This window comes from Ursus arctos, unplaced genomic scaffold (genome assembly GCF_023065955.2).
Source record: "Ursus arctos isolate Adak ecotype North America unplaced genomic scaffold, UrsArc2.0 scaffold_15, whole genome shotgun sequence".
In the NCBI taxonomy this organism is placed as follows: Eukaryota; Metazoa; Chordata; class Mammalia; order Carnivora; family Ursidae; genus Ursus; species Ursus arctos.
Genome location: NW_026622819.1, coordinates 59,961,228 through 59,978,403, shown reverse-complemented (window position 1 = coordinate 59,978,403; position 17,176 = coordinate 59,961,228). Strand labels below are relative to the sequence as shown.

Sequence of the window (17,176 nt, the reverse complement as noted above, 5' to 3'; positions counted from 1 at the left end):
ACCAGAGCAAAACAGGCCAGGCCAGGTGCGCTCTGCACACCCCCGAAGAGCAAGGGGTCATGGTGCCTGGAGGTCATCTTCCCAGCAACGCTCAGGAGACCGCCTGCAGAAGCACAGGCTGCTGCCTTCCGCCTCCTCCTGGCAGCCACAGAGCAGTGAGGAAGCTGCCCCCCGCCCAAATACCCACCACTGGGGCTGTCACACAGGAAGGGAAACTAACTTGGCTCCCTGATTGAGAAGAAAGACAGTGGGGGTGACACGGGCCACTCAGGCACTCAGGCTTTCATCCTCCTTCTGAGCCCTGGACTCAAGGCACCAAGATTCCTCCCCTCTTCGAGCTCTCCTTGTCTTACCGCAGTGCCTCTAGAATGGCTTCTGGAATGGCCTCTGGAATGTGCAGCAGTCACCAGGTCAACTACCACAGTCCGGACCCAGAACTCCACCAGGCAGCTCTCCAGACCCATCTTGGATTGGTCCCCCATACAATGGGCACTCCGATTTCATCTACTCCTGGGGGCACAGACAGCCAGAGCCCAGTTTCTTTTGCTGCCACTAGATAAACTGTAACTCAGAACTCCAGAGAAAGGAAGCCCTCAACTCTTGGCCACTCTACAGTGCCCCTCCTAAGTTTGTGGACAACCTGACCACAGGAAGTGTGTAAGCCTTGTCCCAGCATTGAGCACAGCCACTTTTGTCTTCTCCAGAGCCACTCCCCCTCCTACCAGCAAGAACCTCCTAGACCATGTCATTGTGAAGGTTCCATGGGGAGCCTTGGCCACAGTGGTTGGTTGGGGGTGGATCCATGAGCACAGCCAGGCCAGTGAGACCTGATGGGAGACTTGGGGGATAGGAATGTTTCCTTTCTGTTGGATGTGAGGCTAGGAGCACTTAAGCCTACAAATGCCAGGAGCCGCCATGGGGAGGATCTGTTTAAGAGTGAAGTCAATGCATTCCCTTCCCTGTTGATAGGATTTTGTTCTTGTTGCTTTCTTTTGGTTTTCTGCTTAAGCCAGCATGAATTGGACTTTTTCTGTCACTTGCACCCAAAAACACAGTAACTAAGAGAAATACCAACAGATAAAGTATGAAAGAAGAAACTGCCTCCCGCAAGAGCTCTGCCACTCATTCGTCATCTGGCTTTGGTCAAGGCCCTAACATCTAAAACAAAGGGGGTGGAGAGGTGACATACATCTCTTCCCAGGCTCTGAGCAGAAAACACTAAGTCTGCTCTGCCTTGACCTTCCACAGAATTCTCTTCAAAAGCTGGGTGTGATACGCAACTAATGAATCAATGAACAATGCATCAAAAACGAATGATGTACTATATGTTGGCTAATTGAGATTGTTTTTAAAAGTCTAGTTCAAACCTCTGGGAACCCTGCCCCTCTCTCCCGAACCCTTGGGAATTCCTCCCTGCTCTGAATTTCTGCAACACTTACCTGTCCAAGAACCACTCACTGGTTCTTACACTGCCTTGATATTTTTAGACCACAGTCCATGTATATGTGCTGGGTCTCCCCAAAATTCCTAAGAGTAGCTAAGACATTACCATATTCCAGGCCCTGTGCTAAACCCATTACGTGCAGGCTCCTATATGACACTCACAGCTATCCTGAAGGTACAGGATGGTTATTCTCTCATTATCCCCACTTTAAAGATGAGGCACAGAAGCTCAAAGAAAATAAGTCACTTGCCAGCGGTCACCCAGCCAAGTATCCCAGGACAGGGATCCAGGCAGCGCAGGTCTGTGAGTGGAGGGGCAAGGGCCCTGCTGATGGCTTCCCCCCAGCCCCCCAGTTATGTCTGCTCTGCCCAGCCCCATCCCCTCTGCACAGAGCCCTGTTCACCACTTGGCCCGGAGAGGAGGCCCCATCCCCAGGGAATTCTGTGAAGCCTGCTGACTAACAGATGAGTGATTCTCCCCCTGGAACAGAAGAAATACACTCCAAATCAAGAGCTCACGCTGTCAGTCTATAACCAAAACAACCCATACTCTAGCTCAACCCTGAGCTGAGCCCCCAAATTAAGTTTGTTATCAAAGAGTAAAACAAACCAAAGTGGTTCCCCCCCCACCACCCAGGGGGGAAAAAATAGCAGACAGGTTTGAACCTGGACTAAAACCTGAGTATTTTCTAAGACCACAGAACAGGCACAAAAATCAGACATCAAAATGTTCTGTGCATGGAACCAATGTTCATCCAATCCAAATTCTTTATTTGAAAAGACATTCAGGAAAGAGCGTTTTACCCCCCTGCGTGGCTCGGTGAAGTATGTAATAGCGTTCTAAGGAACACTGTGTGAAAAATGGAGGCTGGCTTCTTTTTAATGTGGCAAAAAAAAAAAAATGTTATTTTATTTTAACCCTCTATAAAGATGACTATGAGACTTTCAGAACATTGAGTTCCCTTCACATTGACAAAAGCATTTCAAGGATTGATCTATTAGAGTAATACAGCCTAAAAGCACCAGCTGGGTGGACCGAGCCTTGAGCACAGGCACAGGACTCTGGGGCTGTGGTCAGCAGCAGTCAAGGGCAGGTATGGCTCCCAGACAGCCTGACGCAGCCCACCTGATGCTAGCCATGGAGGGGCCCTTTGCACGTGTCCCCTTCTAGAAGGCCTAGTGCTGCACAAAAGCATCTAACACCAAATTTCCTGGTCCGGAAGAAAGTGCCTGGGCCAGCAGGACTGTGCCATTCTCATTGCAGCTCAGCCTCTAGACGAGCTACCTTCAGGGTCCCAGGGCAGGAACCGAAGGGCCTGTCTGCTGAGAGGCCCCCCAGCTGTAAACACATGCTGACATACCATTCCTAGGGCCTGAAGAAAGAAAATGCAGAGGGGAGAATGGGAAGCTAACTGAAGGGGGGGGGGGGGTCACCACGACCAGCTCTACACACCATCACACCAGAAACATGTGCAAATGATCCTTCCATTGACCAAAGACCAACCATACCTGTTTGGAAGACCAAGGGCTTCCAAACGGCAAACAGTAGTTACTCTGGAGTATGGGACTGCAGAGTGGGAGGCAGAGAGAACGCCTTTATTTTACACTCATATCCACCATTTGCAACCTTCCTAAGGAACATGCATACATTGCATTTACAATGTTTAAAGGAAAGGCTAAAAATGGGGCTTCTGGGTGGCTCAGTCAGTTGGGCGTCTGACTCTTGATTTCAGCTCAGGTCATAATCTCAGGATTGTGGGATCCAGCCCCGTTTAGGGCTCTGCACTGGAAAGGGTGCTTGCTTAGGATTCTCTCTCTCTCTCTCTCTCTCTCTCAATCTCTCCCTCTGCCCCTCCCCCTTCTCTCTCCCTAAAAAAAAATTAAAAATTAAAATTAAAATAAAGGCTAAAATGCAGATATATACACACACCATGAGCTAAGCATGTGGTAAAGGCAAAAACCACAGAGGGAAAGACTGATAAACTTAACTGCATAAAACTGAAAATTATCTATTTGTAAAAAAAGAAATTCCTTTATCATAAAGCTATGATAGGAGGGGGAAATAATTACAATAAATAAGCAATTCATAAAAGAAAAAATTACAAGTAGCCAGTAAACATAAATATTCATCACCACTAACCACTGAGGGCACATGATGGAAATCAGATCAAATTTTTGCTTCCCAAACTAGCAAATATGTTTCAAACTTTTTTATAATATTTGTTGATAAGAGGACAGACAGGCAAACAACCTCAATCTTGTTCACTGAAGGATAAATTCGTTAAACCTTTTTGGAGAGCAATATTGCAAAACCTATTAATAACTGTTAAAATATGCATAAACTTTGACACAGAAATTCCACTTCTAAGCATTTATCCCTAAGGAAAATCATCATAGCTAAAGATACATGTATTTGGATGTCAAGTGAAGCATTGTTTATAAAAGCAAAAAGTTGGAAATAGCCTCACTGTCCAAACAATGAAGGACTGGTTTAATATATTACAGCATTATACACATGGAATAACTATGCAGCCATTAAAATGATGATAAAGAAAAATATGAAACAACATGGAAATGTTCTTGATACAGTCAGCGGAAAACACTGATTACAAATAGTTTGTACAATATGAACTCACTTGCATAAATAAAGATAGGTGTGTATTTAAAGATAAATTGTGTATTTAAAAATTCAGTGCTGATATATATATATATATATTATAGGCTATTTTAATTTTCTCCTTTATGTTTTTCTGCATTTTTTATAATTAAAAATCTGTAGCTTTTAATTTAAAATACCAGTGCTGAAACACATCCAAGAATCGTTCTCAAGTAATCAATCAGGAAACAAACATCTTTAAGTCAACAAGTTAAGAACCAAAGGCATATCAAACAAGATAAAGTAGTATCAATTGTTCCAAATAAACCCTCCAATTAATTTTCTGTCTTTTTTTGTAAGACCACAGAATATGAGTTCATACAGATGAGGTCATTGCGTTGCAAAACTTGCTGGACCAGGACAACATTCTAAAATCATAACCTACTCTTACCCACAGAAAAGAAGAAAAGAAGCTTTCTCCCTTATTTTCCAAGAAAAAAACAAATGCATCTTTAAAACTCAAGGTGGAAAGGCAGATTTCACGGGGCTCTGGGAGCACGACGGCTTGGTTGACCACTGATACTGCTTTGTGCCAGTGTGAAATTCAGATTTTTCAAATAAAGAAAGGGGTCTGCTTGAGGAGAAAATGCCATGTGCAGGCTGCAAAATAGCAATGTGCCATGGCAAGAAAAGAGATATCAACGAGGGGAACTAGAGAGCCTCGCTGTCCCCTGGAGCCCTTCTAGGGTTAGCAGGCACACACACAGTAGCTGCCCAGGAAATACTGGCTGGATCGTGCTGATTTCACTAGGTTTGTCTCTCAACTCCTATTTGACCTCGCATCCTCAACCAGAAATATTTTCCCTCTCAGTGGAGGCCAGCACAAAACACTGAGGCCACAGGACTAAGACAGGGTAGGACCATACAATATCTCAATGAAGTGGAAAGTTAGACACATGAGAAAAGGGTCAACAGGATGTTAATGGCTTAATCCACTGATGCCTCTTCTCCACTGTCTCTACAGAGTCCTCCTAAGTAGGCATTTACCTCCAGAATACTGAAGCCAAGATTAATTACTCCTTGTCAGACACATCCATGTGCTGGGAAGAAAGTCTCACTGTCCAGTCATGTCCTTTGGGCAAGTCAGAAAGACTTTCACAAATGAAGTTGTCCTATAACCTAATGAGCGACTATCTGCACACCAGAATTATGTCTCCTGTTATTGTATTGTGGGTCTTCGCCAGGATCCAGACAAGAGCCCCTTCTGATCTTTGACCTCCCATGGAGAGAGAATTTCATTCCTGATGTACTATTTTTTAACTGAAGAATGGGATTGTAAAAGAAATTTATCTTCACTGGCTTTTAACCACCATGGGGATTCTTTCCGCTGTTTGTGCATTTCCTACCAACCAAATCACAGACTGTTCAGACGGCTCTGAGCACAGGACATCGTCTCGCTTGGAAATGATGTGCAGCTAAACCTCTCTTCACCATCATTCCCCCAGAAGGGGGTGTTCTGTGTTCTTTTAGAGACCTGTCTGGCGGCAAGCTAAAGAAAAAATTTCCTGAGAGAAAGATTTCATACACGAGGTGGGTTCCAGAGGTTTTTGGAGGGGATGGGATGAAAGTTGGTCCAGTGTGAAGACGCTGAGCTCCCGCGGCGTGTAAACGATTGTGGAACAGGATTACGCTACTACGGGAAGGGTGCGAGTCCCGAGCAATAGCATAAAGGAAAAGGACAGAAAAAGGCCTTCTGTCCAGAGCAGCGGGAGGACACTCCAAACCAGACATAGGAAAGTCAAAAACTTGACCACATCACTTTGTCCCAAATCGGGATGCCCGTATTTCATCATCAGATGGGCTTGGTAAGCAACAATCTTTGAGCGTAAATTATTTAAAAACCACTTTACTAAAAGAATAGGGTTTGTTGTATAAATGTTCTTTGTCAAATACATGACGCTTGCCATTTCGGGCTGGAAATGTGGTTTATACTATTTATACGGAGATTTATGTAACTTTCAGATGACTTTTGTATATATTTGTCAGCATCTGCTCGCTCGAGCTTTGCATATGGTCAGCACCGAAGATATGTTTGCTGCATAAAGAGAGAAATGAATGGCTGCCTTTGGAAAGCAAACATTTCCAAACATTTGGCCACCAAACTGGGGGAATGCTGAAGATCTGATAGGATATGAACCTGATCCCCTGTCATACAACCTGAAGGATCCCATCTGCAAATCTCCCCCTGAAGAAGACAAAAAAAGACGTAAACAAAGGAGAAAAAGAAGTGGACGCGCTGGGCAGTTTAAGAAATTGGGAATAATGTTCATTTCCGAGCTGATACCCAGTAGGGGCAAGCACTATCAGGTTTTGACTCTGAACGTCTTTCCACGTCCTCCCTGCCTCACACGCCATGCCAGTCCGGAGCAAATGAGTCAGCTCGTCACCGGGCATGCCAAACCCAGGACTGCGATAGTCCAAGGCCGGGCCACAGAATAACTACTGACTCTTCTCTGCCAACTCCCCTACCGTCTCCGGGGCGAGACCCTGAATGCACAGAGGATTCATGGAAAAGCCTGCGGTGGTCCATACCCCCACCCACCCACCCAGAGCTAGATGGCCAGAGGGCGGTGGGCCGGTTCACCACTGCAGAGATGCAAGATCATTTCAGATAGGGCTTAGTTGAAAATTCATTGTTAAAGTAGTTATAAATTTATTTAGATTATTTATTTCCATTTCCCAGGACAATTACAGCCAAGCCACGAAACATTGCTTCAGAGAGACGAGCACTTCCCAAGGTGACACCGCACAAGCTTCCCTTGCAAACACAAGTCTGAGGCAGGGGTGTAGTTGGGGAACAAGGCGATGCAGCTCTCACTCCTGGCCTTTGGGGAGTTTTCTTTGTTTTCAGGCTTCCCCCTTCCGCTGGATGCCCAACGTCCTACAGACACACACAGAGTTAAGCAGTTAAATAGGTTTTGGACAGACTGCAAACGGAGAGGTCTAAGTGCATCAGGCCAGGAAAGGTTCTGAGAGGGTTCGCAGCTACAAAAATAGCCTGCTTACCTTTGCTTAACCTTTTTCACATCATGCGTATTATTATCCCACAGGACACACCTTGCAAGTTACTGCTCCACATTTTCTAAATTTTACCTTTGGGCAAAATCCAACCATGAAAAAGCTCAATGTTTGGGTCAGAGTGTCTTGGGTTCTGGTGTGATCGTTTTCATTGGAAAGGCCTTGCTTACCTGGCATCTGCCTCCATGAGGGAATTTTTTGGTGACATGTATAAAACTCCCTGCTCCGTGCATTACAGAGCTGTGGAAAAGAGGTCCTCGACTTCCTCACACAGTGTTTTCTCCATGAGAGCCCGGGGGAGAAACTTCTACTCTTCCATAATCAGCCAGATGTTTGGTTCCAGCAAGAACTGTGCTTCTGCTAAGTGAGCTGGCTTGGGTCCGGGTGCTGGACAGTGTGAGGTCTCTTAAAGACCCTATTTCCGTCTTTGCTTTGGCCACCGCTGCGCTCAGAGCCAGATGTGTGGCTCGTCTTCAGAAACAGCACGGGACTTTAAGGCTCAAGGGTCTGCATACAAGTCTACCCCCGGCAGGCTCTCCTGTGTCACCCCAGCTCCTCTTCACTCTCACATCTGTCTTTACATAGGTTGTCCTGTTGTGTTCTGTGAGTTCACCCCAAGGTCTCCTAAATGAAGGAGGGATGATCCATAGATCTTTCAACCCTTCTCTTCCTTCCATGAAGAAGGAGCAGGGGAGACCACGTGGGCCACAGGGTGGGAAAGGCCTGCCTGCACATAGAAAAACAGACATCGTGCTTGTCCCAGGGAGAAATGCCATGCATTTTTACGTTGTGTGCTTTTTATACTTATAGTAGATTTTGGTTTTCTGAAACTATTTGGGTGTAAATCACTGAAAGAGGTGTTTGTATATTGCTTGTCTATTTTAGTTTGGGGAATTTTTTTTCTTTAATTCTTGTGTCCTTACAACCTGGGTCTACATGTAGCCCACCTAAATAAAATCTTAAAGTTGAGGCACTTCTCTGAAAATCCAGAAGCCAAATCTGGCCCTTCTTCTCTACTCTCAGCTGATGGCAACAACCGGTCCAACTGGATGGGCGATTGACCAGCTGAAGTCAGCATCTTCCTGGCCTCCCACTCTCACCAGACCCCTTATTGCAACCTCCCAGAGAGGGCAGCCTTCTTATTTGTAGTACTCCTCCATATTAGGGGTAAAGGGAGGCGCCCTAGATTTTCTTCTATGGCATCAGGAAACGAGTATTTCCTCGCAGATGCTATGCTTGGACGCTTCTGTGCATAAAGATGAGTGGAGTTCTCTCCATTTTACCAACAAGAAAAGCCAGACTTGGAAAATGAACTCACTTGAGTTTGCATTTCAAGCTTTCAGTCAATCCCTCAGCAAGTGACAAGCGACGGGGACGTTGGGAAGGGTGAGAAACAAAACATTCGGCTCAGAATTCCAGGAGCTCTGACAGAAAGGCAGCATGAGGTTAAATTACGGAATGCTTTTGTCAATGTCCCAGCCCTTCATGCTTCAGCTCCCTCCTGCATTCCAAAAATTCTCTGTCTACTCCATCTTTTCCCTCCCTAGAAGACTGCCAAGAGGCCTCTACATCACTCTTCCCTACTTGTCCCAGATCTCCTAATGTGGTTGGCCCCCCAGGCTCTGGTCTTTGTCCTTCCCTCCCTTCAGCTCCCTCTGGCCCTCTTTACAGTAAGGGGCCCTGGCAGGGGGGCAGGGGGGAGGTGCAGGAAATGTGATAAATTCACTCATTCTAAGGCAACTATGCCGCCCTTTGTTAACATATTCCTTCTCTCAGAGAGAGATGCATTTTTAAAAGACACCACAGGGAAGCACCCACACCTTGACTCAAAGGAACAAAATTTCTTCGAATGCAGGGCATTCAGGCAGTTAGCAGGAGGCTGGGGAAATACTCTCTCAATGGCAGCAGGCTTCCTTCCTGGCACCCTGACTGCCCTGCCATGGGAAAGCCTCAGGCCCCACACTGCAGGGTATGGGGAAGAAGAGGAAGCCCATCCCTGTGCCCTCCACCCAGCTCACAGTCACCTTTTAGGGCTGGTCTATGCAAGGGACAGAGCCGTCACTGATGGAGGCTAGCCCGGAGGTCGGGGCTGCAGGAGTCACAGCCTAGAGTAGCTGCCCTCACTGGCCTGCCTTGGGCCAACCTGAGCCAGACCCAAAATAGCCCACTCTTCCCCAGGAACCAGACCTGCCTCCAACAAGCAACTCATCAAAAGGCCTCAACCTCATCGGGTCCCTGCGGCTCACTCGTGCTCTGAGCCGCTTGGTTTCCTAGTCCAGTTGAGCTTAAGGCCGGCAGCCTCCTAGCTGGACATCCAAACTCCCCCACCCCCTAGTGGAGAGAGGAAAGCTGTGCGCCTCCCAGCCGGGCTCCAGTCCCCGCGCCGCAGAGTCAAAGCAGCCCTCCACCAGCTGGGTAGAGGGGACTACTGCAGAAAGGAGAAGGAGGCCCGGCCAGGCACATTTGTTTCTCCCCAGGCTTCCCCTGAGGGTCTCTGATGACCTTCACACAAAGTTTTTCTGGCCTACCCTGATCACGCCGCGTCTGGGACTATGAGATGTCAAATATGTAAATGAAAATGGAAAAAGTGTGCACTCGCTCTCTCAATGGGAGCACGAGGAATTAGGGGAGGCTTTATCTTCCATAATCAGCCAGATGTTTGGGCTGGCTCGGATTACACAGGCCCCACAGAATGCTGCAGTCCCCACGCGGGGTAAATCGCCTCACTCAGAGGCCCGCATCACCTGCCCTGTGATTGTACCAGCTCCAAGACCCCAAGGAGGCTAATACTCTCCCCAGGCCAAGAGCCAGCTCGACACTCCATCTCTGGGGCTTAACCTCTGACACACTTGACGTGGGGAGGACCTTTGTGTTTGGTTTGGGGGTTTGTTTTTGGCTTATTTGTTGCTTTTCCATAAACTGACAAAAATGTAAGAAAATTCCATTTTCTAGAGTTCCTTAGCTAGATGAACATTTGTGCTCAATGATTCACTCTGATGCAAGGCTTCAGTGACTGGGACAGTGACAAGATGCAGCCTGCCCCGAAGAGAGGAGGGGCACACAAGAACATTCCAGGCATCCACCAAGTCACCTGTTCCTTCAACATGCGCCAGCCTGGCCGTTAGGGTGGGAAGGTAAATAAGTCCCCCAGATACGGCCCTCCAGAAGCTCCCCCAAGTCCAGTGAGGGAGGCAGATGGTGGGGGAAGGGCACAGGATTTATGTGCCCTGATGGAGGAATGAACTACGTGGTAGAGAAGCTCACAGGAGATGGCATTTTGTTTGAGTCTCGAAGAATAAGCAGAAGAAATGCCCTTCTCAGGGATCTTTTCAGAGGCATCCTCTTCCTGCCACAAACGTCTGTTACTGACTCAGTGCTCCAAGGCAGGCCAAGATGCCTTTGCTCCCATTCCAGCCCTCAGCCATGGGTCCCTAGAGAATACTGCTGGCTCATGTGTCCCCCCTCAAATGACCACTTCCCCTGGATCAAGAATGATGTGGGGCAAACACTGAAGCCAATTTAAAAGTTAGAACACTTCACATGAAACTAATCCTGAATTTTTCTCTTCTCCGGAAAACTGGAAGATATGACGATCCTGGGCCCATATTCTGGCATGGCAACTCTAGGCCGGCGCTGAGCGGGCGCTGCCCCCATCCCATAGTGCATGCACTAGTTTGTCCTTCCTGTGTAAGAAACCACCCCAAATCTTAGCGGCATGAAACAATACTCACTTATGAGCTATGAGTATCTGCAATTTGGAGTGGGCCCAACTCAGTGTTCCTTCAGCTGGTCTCGCCTAGGCTCACACACATGGCTGTGGTCAGAAGCTGACAGGTGTGGGATGGGATACCTCAGTTCTCTTCTGCATGGCCTGTGCAGCAGGCTAGCTCCATGTTCTCCCATCAGGGAAGAGGGCAAGCCCCAATACGCAAGCATTTTTCAAGCCTCTGCCTACATGCCTTTTATTAATGTCTCATTGGTTGAAGCAAAACACGTCAGTCAGATTCAAGGGTTACCTAAATACTTCATCTCTTGACAGGAGAAGCTACACGGAGGCTACGCCTATTTCTCCCATGGCCTCTCCAGTTCACCATCATTCCTACCTCGCAGAAACTGGGGGTCAGGTGCCGTCTCTCCTTTAACTTGAACTCCTGGTTTTCTTACATCTGGTCTTCCTCAAAACCTCACTATACCTGGAACCCTTTAGGGTTAAAGAAGTAAACCTAAAACTCCGATCCTATGACTTGGCTCAGAACAAGCATGCCTGACCTTTCCACTCGTGCACATGGGAAGGCAAACTGGATTTGATGAAAATAGAACCCAGAAAGAGGATCCAAAGCTGTGGGTGAAGGCTCTGTTTGGTGATGCCAAAGAGAGGTCAGGATGGCCAAGATCCCAAGTGGTGAATGACAAGGCAGAGAGAACATGAGGAATGCTGAGAGAGTCCAGAATCTGTGGTGAGAAAGTCATGTCCACAGAAGAGGCAGGGTATGACATAGTGCGGGGCTGGCAAGGTAGCCCCCAGAGGAACTCACAAAGAATCAACTGTAGGCAAGAAAAGAAGAGAAAACTTTCCTTTCACAGGTAATTAGCAAACTGGCTCTGCAGCCGAGCGCTCAGGGGCAGCAGAGAGCCAAGCCCGGCACGCGCAGGGAAGTGGTGATGCCACTCACATTGGCAGGTCATGTGGGGAACCCAAAGGATTGCAACACAGGATGCTCGGGGATAAAACCCAGTCTCAGCGAGCAGAAGTTCCAGTACATAGTACAGAACATCTCCAGATGACGCAGGAGGATGGCCAGGGAGGGCTCATTCAAGGGGTGTGGTGGGGGCGGGGGAGGGGGGAGGTAAGGCCAAGTTCTACCAGAACTAATAACAGCATCTGCCACGATGAAAATGGTTGTCCTCCTCCCCTTTTGCTCCCTAGGATACAAGTGTATCTGAAGTTAATAAGTGTCTTAAAAGACGACACTAGAATTCATATGCTAAAATAGATATTGCAATGAAGAACACAACACCCCCATGAAGTATTCCAGACCAAAATGAATGAATCCAATCAAGCCTTCAGACTTAACTTCTAGGATACAGGAAATACTGGGGACAGAAGAATAGGTAAAGAAACACGATGAAGAAATACTTTGTACAACTCAGTCAGCCTAGCCTCTCATCAGAGTAATTTTTAAAAGGAGAGGGAGGCAGTAGACTGCTCTAGACTGAGACCAAAGTATATGGAGCAAATGCAGTGCAGGAATCCTGATTGGATTCTACTCCCTAAAAGATTAAAATCACAGCCATAAAACCATTCGGGAGACTAATGGGGAAACTGTAACATGGATTGCACATTAGATATTAGGAAATTGCTGTTTCTTAGGCATGCTAATGATACTGTGTATAGGTAGGAGTGCCTTCTGAATTTAGGAGATACACGCTAAGGTATTTAAGGTCTGTGCCTGTTAGCAAAATGTTCTCTCTTGACTCCAGACTCACTCTTCTATACTTGGCCCCTGATGCTGGGTCTGGGACTCTGCAAACCCTATGATAGGCTCTGCCAAAAGGGGGCGCTAGAGAGAGAGAGCCTGCAAGGCTGAAGGCGGAAGAAGGGATTTGCTCCCTCCTGTCTGCTTCCTGTTCCTGCTCTGCCCTCAGCGATGCTTCCTCACCCTAGCGGCAGCACTTCTTTCCTTTTCAGAGCTCTGAGTCCCAGCCCCACAGCTCAGAAGCCAGCGCTGGCCAAGTCGCCTCCCCTCTAGCTTCTAGTTTAATAATCCCAGCCTTTCACCTTTATGCCACCAGCCGTAAAGATGGTACCTGCTTCCTGAAATGGCCTCCTCCATGACTCCTTAGAGCTCTCTTCCTATTCCTTCAGTTACCTGGTTATAACTTTATGCCTCATTAAGTCATGAGAGTAAATTCTCTCCATTCGAAGAGGTGTGGTTTCTCTCTCCCAAACAGGTGAAGTGTCACAATGTTTGCAACTTGCTTTAGAAAGATTCAGCCAAGAGAAAAAAAAAGTATAGAAACACAAATGCATGTACGTATGGCTCTAACAGACACGCAGATACACAAACTCATATCGAGACAAAGGCAATAGAGACAAAATTGTTGAATCTAGGCGATAAATACAGCAGTGTTCATACTGGACCTTCAACTTTCTGCGAGTTTAAAATTTGCCATACTAAAATGTTGGGGAAAAAAGAATAAAAATCCCTATATCGTGGTATTGTTAGAAGTAAGTTGAGATACCAATTAGGAAAAAAAAAAATTGCTGTGCCATTTTCCCAAGTACATCTGCAGTCCCAAAAGCCATTTACCCTGTGAAAGCTTCAGGTCCTGCTGGGTAGGCCCCTCTCCTCTCCTTGACAGAGAAAGTCCGCGGGTGTGTGAGCAGTAACCTCACGCCTGCCCACAGGCACTACACCTGAAGTCACCCACAAAGACCCTGGCTGGGCAGAGAAGCCAGGCCTGGGGGGCTTTCACACACGATGCCTCAAATCATTCCAGTGGAAGAGAATCTATGTCTTTATCAAAGAGGAAGAGGACCTTCCACAAACTCCCCCGACAAATCACTTCGATAGTTGAGATCGTTCCCAGCGGTTCCAAGTGTCCCACTTGAATCCCTCACACTCCAGATGAAATCCCTTCCCCTTGCCCTTCCTCCCACAGAAGCCCCTCTTTCTATGAAAGAAGTCTTGCCTAACCCTTATTAAATTACCCCGCACCCGTCTCTTGGCAGAACACCATCACTGTTCTCTCTCTCTCTTTTTTTAAGTTAAGTTTTTTGGTCCAGCTTTATCGAGACCTAACTGACACACAACATGGTATCGGTTTCAGGTGTATAACATAATGATCTGACGTATGTACAGACAGCAAAATGATCACGGCAAGATGTTCTTTCTTCGACACTCTCTTGCTTTTCCTCCAAGCCTCCAGCCACTGGGCCACGATGAAAAGCTAGCCTTTCATTCAGTCCTGATCCTACACACACATCGTGTTGGGTTTCCCCCTGTCATTTCTGGGTGGTGTTTGGTTTGCTTGATATCACTGAACAACCAATCTGTTTCCCACCACAGGTCATCTAGCCTGTATTCCTTCCTCCATCAGCTGTGCCCTCACTTGATCTGATTTTTGGTGAGCGCGATTGGTTTTACCACCTAAGAAAAACATCTGGCTACCTCAGCCCCAGTTAAATTTCACTCAGACAAGGAAGGTGTGTGTGAATTCTAAAATGACCTTAAAATAGAAGGCCGGGGAGCTGCCCTCCCATCTCTTCCAAAGCTTGTCATAGGGATGACCATGAACCTGGCGGCACTGGGATGAACTAGCAGGCTCCACCCCAGGAAAGTGGGGGATCCAAAGTCTACGACCAGTTGGCCCTAACGACTCTGTGGTTTGCTCTGTTGTTTCCTACGTCTGAAACAGCTTCTCTGTCTTGCCTACCTCCTAAAAGCCTTCTCCTCTAGTGAAGTCTGGCTCGACTGTTATATCCCTCATAAAGCTTTCTCTATTTCCCCCGATGAGAAAGCAAATGGCCAGTCAACACATGAGAGACGCTCGCCCTCACAATCAGGAAAATGAACATTAAGACAATACGAGAACACTTTTCATCATTGAAATTGTGTAAAAACAAAATATTGAGCAATACCAGACATCAGAAAGGGTGTGGAAAAATAAAGATGTTCATATCCTGTTTATTGGGCACTACGCTGGTGGAGCCACTGTGGAGAATAAACTGGCTGTATGTAGTAAAATGGTAAACATACACACCTCACGAGCAAGCAAATTCCACTTCTTGTCACTCACCCTTGGAGAGCTACTCCTTCTACAAATGCACCAAGAGCACTGACAAGACTATGCATTGAGAGTTGCTTGAAATAGGGACAAACGGGAAGCAACCTAAACATCCATCAATAGGGCAACAGATAAATAAGCTACTATGCAGCCCTTCTGTGAAATACCAGGCAGTGAGTAAAAAGAATATAGGAGCTAGAATCTGCATGGCAAGGAGCATGTCAGTGTGCAGAGCTTGGTCTCCATTCCCTATTAAAAGAAACCAGAGCTCCTTGGAGAAATGGCTCACTCTGGGGTTGAGACGGGGTAGGTACAAGATGAGCCTGGAACATTCTGTAATGCCAGAAAGTAAAAAAGTACTAAAAAAAAATGATGAGTACATGTCACAAGGACACAGGAAGGGACTTCCACCGGGCAAATGGGAGACAATTTGAGCACCAAAATAATTAAGGATAGTAACAAATTAGAGGCCATTAAAAAATTAGAACCCGTGAGTCCACAGTAAAGAGGGAAACAAATACAGAGGGGGGGGGAAAGGAGGGCCCTGGCTTACAGCAGAATGCCAAGCCCACGGGTGTATGTGGAGGGATTGTTACAGCTGGATAATCATCATTTTGCCACCATCATAATACAGACTGGCTCGGGCTAGCATCATCAATGGATGCTAAATCTGGGGAGAGATACTGATGAGGAGCAGACTGCCTGCAGAGTCTTAAGTGTCTCCCAACAGAATGCATATTAGTTGCAAGGGGAAAAAAACAGTAACTTCATGGGAGACAAATGGGACAACCCCTTGACCAGGCGATCAGAATGAACATCACCAACAAGGGGCGGGCACCGCGTGCGCCGACGCGGCACCCTGAGAAGGACTCACCGCCTCTACAATATCCCGGCTGAGAATGCAAGCCTTGCATCCACTCGTCAATCTAGTCAGGGCAGAACATTAGAAAACCCCAAAAAAGAAACAGTCCATTTCGTAAAAAGGTGCCTTGTATTCTTCAAAAGTGTCAATATCATAAAACGCAAAGAAAGACTGGAAAAAATGTTCCATCTTAATAAAAGAACAAATAGACATGACGACTAGGACAATATCTGATCCTAGATGGCAGCCTAGATCGCAGGGAGAAATACGACAAAGGGCATTATTGACAAAAAAATGGAAAACTAACTGACAAAAAATGGAATATAGATGATAGGCTGCCTAAAAGCAGCATATCAATATTAAATTTAGAGACACTGATAAGGACTATGGCTATTTAGGAGAATATCTCTACTCTTAGGAAATATACAGTGAAGTATTTAGGGGGAAAGGAGCATAATGTACACTGCTTCCCCTCAAATGATTCAGAAAAGAAAACCACATTACACATATAACACGTGTGTATATACATTATATATACACAGACAGATAGCAGATAGGGCAAAACATTAAAAGGTATTTAAAGATTCTTTGAACTATTCATTCTATTATGCAACTTTTATATTTCAAAATAAGAAGTTATCTTTTCAGGGGCTCCTGGGTGGCTGAGTTGGTTAAGCGGCCAACTCTTGGTTTTGGTTCAGGTCATGACGTCAGGGTCCAGGGATGGAGCCCTGCGTAGGGCTCCGTGCTCAGCAGGGAGTCTGCTTGAAGATCCTCTCCCTCTGACCCTCCCCCTGCTTGCGCTCTCTCTCTCTTTCTCTCTCAAATAAATAAATCTTTTTTAAAAAAAGTTACTGCTTCACAAGGAAAAGTCGTTAAAAAAAAAGTGTTGTGTTCTAGCATGGAAAGAGCTCCAAATATACTGTTAAGTGAAAAAAAATGTGCAAGATAATTCACTCAGTGGAATACTTCCCCTATTACATCCATTTGTACCTAAATAATACACTGAGAAAGGCTTGGAGGGATACATCCCGAACTGATCACACGGTTTACCTTTGGGGAAGAGGAGGCCAGGCTCAGCAGCTATACTTTAGCTTGTCTGCAGCAATATTTTTACTCCTGATGAGGGCATTTATGAATCGGTCACACAATTAGACATCACTTTTTTTAGAGGTGAAAGTTGCCCTCCTCTCAATTCCCATGACAAAGACCGCGGCTCAGGTTTTCTGAGACAATACTCATTTCAAGTTGAGCCCCCTCTAATATTTGACAGTCTATGAAATGACCTGGTGTTGGGATATGGGAAATCTGGTGAGTAAATGGCAGCAATGCGGGGTGTTTGGGGAAGACCCTGGGCTTCAGAGTCAGATAGAGCCAGTTCGAACCTTGTCTCCCATCATTCACACACA

At 46.5% G+C, this 17,176-nt stretch overlaps 1 long non-coding RNA gene across 22 annotated transcripts in view; it reads right to left on the bottom strand.

Moving 5' to 3' along the window:
* LOC113264107 (uncharacterized) overlaps window positions 1–17,176 on the bottom strand; it is a 248,283-nt gene that overhangs the window by 179,626 nt on the left and 51,481 nt on the right. Inside the window, exons 5-6 of one of the 22 annotated variants that reach the window (XR_008959274.1) lie at window positions 8,436–8,541; window positions 6,684–6,980 (exon numbers count right to left, since the gene is read on the bottom strand). The exons of 20 other annotated variants lie outside the window; for them this stretch is intronic. This is a non-coding gene — a long non-coding RNA (uncharacterized LOC113264107). Of the gene's footprint in view, window positions 1–6,683; window positions 6,981–8,435; window positions 8,542–17,176 lie in introns of those variants that run through there. One more of the 22 variants, XR_008959268.1, reaches the window with a different exon arrangement.